The following is a 7,715-nucleotide window of genomic DNA, read 5'->3' as shown; positions in this document are numbered from 1 at the left end:
GCTTTGGAGACATGCTCTGAACTCCGTGGTTCCTCTGTAGTTTCACCAGGTGCAACGCAAATGTCCGAGTAAGACACTCCGCAGTCTCTGTGGACTTTCTCCACCTGGCCTCCTGGTATAATGTCCGTAGAAATCCAGGAGAATCTGATCTGTGAACACAGCAGTGGAAAAGAATATTTCACAAATCACCACGTGCACTGTGAGTTTGAAACGTTTCCTTCAGGTGGGAGATTTAGAGCCTTTTACAAGTGCAATAGAAGTACAAACAATTTTTTTTCCTGTGCAATAAACCAGCTGAATTTGCACACGTTATCTTATCACATTAATTCAAGTCAAGTTTCAAGGATAATGAACGACTGAACCGAACAACCCCAACATTTTTAAATTGGTCTGGTTTCAAAGTAGACGATCGGGTTGAATGGGGAACTTGAGTCGTACAGCAAACATCTTTGGCGTTACAGACTTTTCTATCCCGGATTCCTTAAGTGGGTTGTCCCTCTCTCTTGTAACATCTCCGGGTTGGTGGGCAAATCTCTCTCACTCAGGGCTTGAGTTGGATTTGAAACAAAGTCCCTTTGTTTGGTCATGTGTCACGCCCTCAGTGGCTAACGTTCAAAGAGAGCATCGGGTCACGGTCCAGGGGATTAGGGTCAGTGTGAAGTTTTGGTGGAGGAGATGGGGAAAGGGTCAGGGTTATGGTTGGAGTTGGCATGAGGGGGTTGGCTCCGCTACACAGAGTAGGAATGTGTACATGCCTACAAATGAATTTTGTTTAGAGTCTGATTTTAAGGTCCTTGGTGATGCCTGTCACATTCGGTGGAACTGAGAGGGAAGTTATTTGGTTATTTGATTCTTTGAGCTTCCGTTTATTCCAGAGAATCCTGGATCCTGATTTACAGCTTTTAGAAATGTTCTCACAGTAAAGGAAATAAAAGTGTTCAGGAATGTGCAGCGATCGATGCCCACACATGCTGCTGATTTGAAAGGCATGTCTTTGTGGTGAATGCTCAGTTTTCCACCACGCCATCACATGCACACACGTATAGGAAATCTCAATGTCATTGAACTGGAGTAACCCTCTTTTAAGGTGAGGCCATACCTCTCAGCCAATCACAATGGGCCGAGAATCAGGCACCCCGTCCTGAGCCAATCAACACGTTTGTGCTCTTTTCTCTCCCCCGCTCTCTCTCTCTTTCAGTTTCCCTGGTTCCTTTTCATTCCTTCTGAAATACTATTTCATGACTAACAACCAACCGCCGCAGGAAGAAGTGGTTTCGCATTTGTTGGTGTGTGCTCTTCTGTCATCTTTTTCTTCTCCTAAAGCTCTCGTCCTTGTATCTCTTGAGCTGGTGTGTCACGCCATTGTGTGCGACTCATTCATTCACAAAATACACAATCCCGGGGGAAATCCCTCAAACCCCCCCCCCCAGTCCATTCTGCTCATGACTGTGTCTGTGTTTGCGCTGAACAGGAGTGCTTCCCGTTTATGGTCACCTTTAATCCTTTTCTCTTTGGAGAGGGTTGTAGTCGTGTTCAGGGCCGTGTGTGAGGGTAAGTGTGTGAGGGTATGTGCACAGATGTCCCACTGCGACTGTAATTTGAGGTGAGAACACCATCACCAGCCTCCAGGGATTGCATAATCCATATCAAGCCAGGACATGGCTGTGTCTGTTCCTTAGTCAACACAGATTCCCACAGAAAACCACAACACACAGTAAAGCTCATGGGGTCAGTTCCCATACATCAGGAGGATGGAAAGGTTGAGAGGTGAGATCTTCTTAATAACAAGTCTGTGTTTAAAGTAACATAAGCCTGCTTGGGAGGATTTCTCCTAATCTGATACGGAGGAGAAACTCAGTGATGGGGAAAGAGATTTGATAGGAAAAGGCGGATGACAGTAATACAAGTCAAGCTCACACAAGTTGACAGTAACAACTAGAGTAAAACTGTGGTACCTGTACAATTACAGAGAAACAGAATGATAATACTACATACATGTGAAACATGTAGTGGTCCCAGCAAGTTCATTAATTACCAAAGCCAACATGTTCACTGGTCAGCTTTTTTCCTCAGCCTTCATCACAAGTTCTGTCTGATTTACTGTAGTTTAATATTACATAATTTCCTTCTAAAATGAAACTCCACTGTGGTATTGCACAGCTTCCCAAAAATCTCTAACGACACCAGCAAGTTCAACAAAAATGTGATAATGAAAAGTCTAGACAGTCCGTGATGTCACACACAGCTGGGTCACTGGCACTGTGGCGTCTGTAATGGGATTATTCAAAGAGTTAAACAACAACTTTTTATGTCAAGTTTACACAAAGACAATCAGTAAATATTGATTACTGCAGATTTAAAGTCCCTACGAGTGGAATGGAGCCAGCAAATTCATCTTCAGGAATTCATTCAAAACATCAGCATAAATTGAGTTCCCATGGTTCTTTGCCAAACTCTATCACCTGGTGAGTCTCCGCTTCTAGCAGGGTGTGCCTCCTTCTTTCGCTGATGATTCACGCCTCAAGGCCACAATACAGGGTGGAACTCCTGTGCAAAGCTAATGTGACATTTGGAGATGGTGCTTGGCGACAGTTTTGTGTTGAGCACAGGAGTGTAACCTAAACTACAACATCCAATATATTTTAGTAACCAACAGTGCTGTTATATGAAGAATGTAAAAATACGACATATGCTTGTAATTGATAAAAGAAGCTTAAATTCAATTGTGGCACAAGTTCAATAACGTTCTCCTGTTTCTAATCAAACAAGCAGAACAACCAGGGACAGTCTGCTTCTCATTGTTCGATTCTTTTTATCTGGAGCATTTAGAGCAGATGTACTTTTGGACAGAAGACAGTCATTGTCCTCTAGTGTGTATTATTACTGTTACTGTTATTACTGCCAGACACATACAGGACACGTCCTGTGCACCAGAAGATGTTTGCAGAGTTGGATAATCTCCGTTTATACCATATTTTTACAATATGAAGTACCACAGGGTTTAATGATACAGCTTATATAATAATGTCCTTGATGGAGCAGCTCTGTCTTCACGAATCCAAATATTTATTCAGTGGTACCAGGCATGACAAGCTGGTATTACCTTGAGTCTGTGTGTGTTTTGGCGTTTTCGGCAGGCCTGTCTGTCTGTCTGTCTGTCTGTCTGTCTGTCTGTCTGTCCGTCTGTCTCTCTGTCTGTCTGTCTGTCTGTCTGTCTGTCTGTCTGTCTGTCTGTCTCTCTGCCTGTCTGTCTGTCTGTCTGTCTGTCTGTCTGTCTGTCTGTCTCTCTGCCTGTCTGTCTGTCTGTCCGTCTCTCTGTCTGTCTGTCTGTCTGTCTGTCTCTCTGCCTGTCTGTCTGTCTGTCTGTCTCTCTGCCTGTCTGTCTGTCTGTCTGTCTGTCTGTCTATCTGTCTGGTTGCAGAAACAGTTTGTCACCACAACATCATCACAACCATGGATATACAGACGGAGAACTTTACAGATGAGTAGTTTAGATCAAAATGTGGAAACCACGAGTACAGAGTGCTCATGTTATAATGTGTAAAGACCTCAAAGGTCAGAACATGCTGCTGCTGTGATCCCACTACAAGATTATCTCTAGTTGCTCAGCATGCTCAGCTGACAAGGGCAATTTAAAAACAATTAATTGTGTTCATTTTTATAATCGTGTGATTTGGTTTAATATTGCACAATATTGCACCGAAATAAGTAAACGGAAAAAAAGGAGAGGAGTTACAGGCAGGGCTGCTGATAACCACAAAGCCTTTTCTCTAATTGTCAAGAATTTTGAAGAAGGAGAAGTTAATTATATGAGCTCGCACAGACGCCGACTGTGAGGAGAACCAAATGCAAATTGAATTTTATGGTTACTTGTATTTTATTGCATTTTGCCTTTTAGTGGAATCTCACTGCAACTGAACTGCACAATGGTTCATATCTGCCCATGCAAACGCACCAGGATTGCTTTGCACCAATTTGTGTGTAATCACCATCCAAACCTGACAAACCTATTGGAAATATTTGTTTATGTTGATTCAAAGTATTTATTTGAGAAACGTTAAATCTCAACTCAATGTGTGACATAGGGGCGGCTGTGGCTCAGGAGGTAAAGCGGGTCGTCCTCTAACCAGCAGGTCGGTGCAGTAAACCCCAAATTACCCCTGTCGTCTGTGAAAGTGCTGCACGTAGAAATAATATATAGTGTATTTATAAAATAAATTAAATAAATACAGACCATGTTCCATTTGACATAATTTGCTATGTTGCTGCAATTGTCTATATATCAACATTTCCACCCCGGTCAAGTGGAAAAAACTTTTCCAACGGTTCCTCTAACGTTTTTTTTTAAAGATGCAAATTGAAAATGTCCTTACAAACTATAAAAAATACTGCAAACATTACAAAATACTGTACATATTTTCAGAAAACTTTACTTGGAAATGATAAGGAACCCATAAACCTTTACAATAAAAATGTGACTTAATTATTATTTTAAGTCGCCACATTTAAGAGATTTCAATGTGCGATGAGTGTATGACCTCTGTGCACTTACACTGCCCCTCCCCACTGTCTTCAACAAATGTGTCTTTGAAATATGCTGCTGGTATTAAAAGATTAACAGTAAATCCTCATTCCACACCAGTGTGGCTCTGATGAAAAGTGAAGTTCCCTTTGAGGTGGGATCTGTCTGCTGCTGCACCGACTCGGCCTGTAGACAATCCACTGTGTTTGATCCACTGTAAAACTAAAGATCTTCTGATCATAGGAATCAAACCATATGACTTCAAAAACAAATGCATTTCATGGATTTGGCCTGGCGGTGGTAAAATGCGTCTCTGTCCTGATTCCACGCCATAAAAAAGACCAACGTCCATGTTTCATAGTCTCATAAGACTTTAGTGAGTTGTTTCAACTTAAACCTGTCCATGTTACTAAAGCAGCCAAGAACCACCACATGCAGATTAGACAGCATTAAAAACATTAGTAAATGTTTTGTCGTGTGACTTTGTCGTAAAGCGGATTATCTTTGTTATGCACGCAGGCGAAATAGAATGTAATCATACGAGCAGGGAACTAGCTTTAAGTCACACATGGTCTGTAAAGGCCATTGTCCAGCAAACGCATGGTGTCACTCTGTGGTTAAGAAGTGAAAAACAAACATTTAGAAGGCTGATAAAGGGCTGACACACTCACACCCACAGGAACGAGGCACGTCAAAGAGTCTCGCCCAGTCCCAGTAACCGTCACTGATAAATTAGACCTGAAATTCTCCTTCAAATCTAAATAAGCACAATGTAAATTCAGAAAAAAAACATAAAAATCATAAAAAACGTTATAAAATACCCTCCACGCCACACACAGCATCTCTATGTGCAGCCTGCCGTCTCCTGCCCAGACTGTGTTTGTGTAGTACAAAATGTTTAAGCTGATTTCAAGCAGTTTAATCAACGTGTCTCGTTAGAAATTCAGCGTAGACGGAGAGGGCAAGCGTATTCTTTTGTAACATGTGAGAATTACATAAATCCTATTCTCAGCAGATTACAGTTTTTTTTTTCACTTTCTTTCAGCTCGGAGGGCATTTCTTTGCATTCCTCATTCTTGTCTGGCTCGTTCCCATGAGAAAGTCTCAGCCTACACCTCTGACACCATGAAACGGCCACAGAAGAAACGACAATGGTCCGAGCAGCATCAGAGGCGGTGTGTGTGTGTGTGCGTGTGTGTGTGTGTGTGTGTGTGTGTGTGTGTGTGTGTGTGTCGGGGCACAGTGAATCATACAGTTCAATATTATCAACAGTGATGCTCTGTGTGACTCTGTGGGAGAGCTTCAGGGTTTGTGTTCTTGCACTATTGTGAAGACCAATTACATTTGAGTGAAACCCTTTCCTAGGATAATGAGAACATACTGGCTTGTTCCTTCGTTTCATCCAATAATAAATCATAACTAATTGACACTTTTATGGTCTCGCACTTGGTTGGTTACATGTGAAGTTAAAAAAAAGAAGCTGATGAAAGAGTTTTAGGGAGCAGTTCCAATCCTGTATCCAATATTTTCTCATCTAAGAACACCTACGAATGCCATGCAAGCAATGTGTGAAAGCATAATTGGGTTATGGGGGGGCAGCTATGACTTAGAGGGTTATATCGGGTCGTCCGCTAACCAGAAAGTCAGTAATTCGATCCCTGGCACAGTTCTGCATGAAATCCCAAAATCTTACCATCTACAATGGATTCCATTTGCGTGATAACTTGATATAAATGATATGAAATAGAAGACGTTCCTCAACCAAGGCTAATGCTTTATCTCACCATGTTCAAGAAAGGGAAAAAATATATCCTAAATTTGTTCTTTCTAGGCCCGTGCCCCCCCCCACCACCACCACATGTCATGGAAATTGATTCAGTATTTTTTGCGTAATCCTGCTGAAAAACAAACAAAAAAACGAACAGGACAGGAGCGAACCTAACCTTAACAGTGAGGGTCATTATGTGATGACACAATTCAGGTTGAAATTACACACACACACACACACGCACACGCACACACTGTGATAACTGCAGGGAGGAGATCAATAGAAAATGTGACATATTAACCTCTTTATTTGGGTTTCACCTTCGATGACTCTGCTTGATGCAATGTGGACGATTTGTTCACTCTGAGTTTACTGAGTGACCTGAACAAAAGGTTTTCTAATATTGACTCTGACTCGTGTCACTGACCACTCAGGTGTCTTTGAAACAGACTAATGTTCTATTTTAGACCCGTTCCCTACCCGTGATTCAACTTTCACACACATCTCGTTGAGGGTAACCTTAGGTACACTATATGGCTTAAAGGAATAGTTCACCACTGTAGGAAATAAACTTATTCTCTTTCTTTCTGAGAGTTAAATGATAAAATCCATATCTAAGCTTTAGAAACACTGTAGTAGACATATTTTTGAAGTATTTATTCCAACTCTTGGAGAGAGCATTTCCTAAATTATCCCTTTAAAAGGTTAAACACTGTTCACATCAATATTTGGATGAGATCCCATGATATAAAATGAGATTTGTGTGTCCGCAGAAGATGGTGACAAACACAGCCTTTGACAGTGGCACAGAGTTTTGCGTGTAAACCATCAGGTTTTAGATATTTCCTGGGAATAGAAACTGAAATTGATGTAAACCATTTGTGCATTACACAGTTCCTGTTTAGAAGATAACTCTGAACATACTATTTGACATCTGGGAAGAAGTCGTGGCAAATATGTGACATTCAGACACAGGCAGTAGTTCTCCACTCAACAGGAGAAATTCCATGAGAGAAAGGGAAGAGAACTGATTCGGATTCAGACAGCTGACTGGGTCAACTGGGTTTACATGGAAAGCTCCTCAACCATTGGTCCGCTGGTCTCTCCAGTTGTGCTCTGTGGACGGGGTGTGGTCATTGTCGAATATGGTGTGATGCTGGGACGTCCTGTCGACCGGAGAAAGGGAGCCTGAGGTCAGCGAGGAGCTTAAAGCCAGACAGAGGTCCGGCTGAGATCGTTTGGGGCAACGACCCCCTGACCTCACATGACCTCTGCGCTCTGGAACTTTAAGTCCAGGAAATAAAGCTCTTTCATGGAAGACATGAGAACATAACCACAGTTAAATTTCAAGAACAATTTTGCTTCTGTCTCTCAAACCCACATAAATCTGTTAAATCTTATTAAACAGATAGATGAATTTTTAAA

General features: G+C 41.8%; 1 long non-coding RNA gene across 1 annotated transcript; it reads left to right on the top strand.

Moving 5' to 3' along the window:
• Window positions 1-446: 446 nt before the first annotated feature.
• On the top strand, window positions 447-5,955 carry LOC117768066. Its single transcript, XR_004615003.1, has 2 exons — window positions 447-1,767; window positions 5,568-5,955. It is a non-coding gene; the product is annotated as an uncharacterized LOC117768066 (long non-coding RNA).
• The last annotated feature ends 1,760 nt before the right edge of the window (window positions 5,956-7,715 follow it).

This window comes from Hippoglossus hippoglossus, chromosome 9 (genome assembly GCF_009819705.1).
Source record: "Hippoglossus hippoglossus isolate fHipHip1 chromosome 9, fHipHip1.pri, whole genome shotgun sequence".
In the NCBI taxonomy this organism is placed as follows: domain Eukaryota; kingdom Metazoa; phylum Chordata; class Actinopteri; order Pleuronectiformes; family Pleuronectidae; genus Hippoglossus; species Hippoglossus hippoglossus.
Note: the sequence above shows the minus strand (reverse complement) of the source record. Positions and strands in the feature narration are given on the sequence as shown.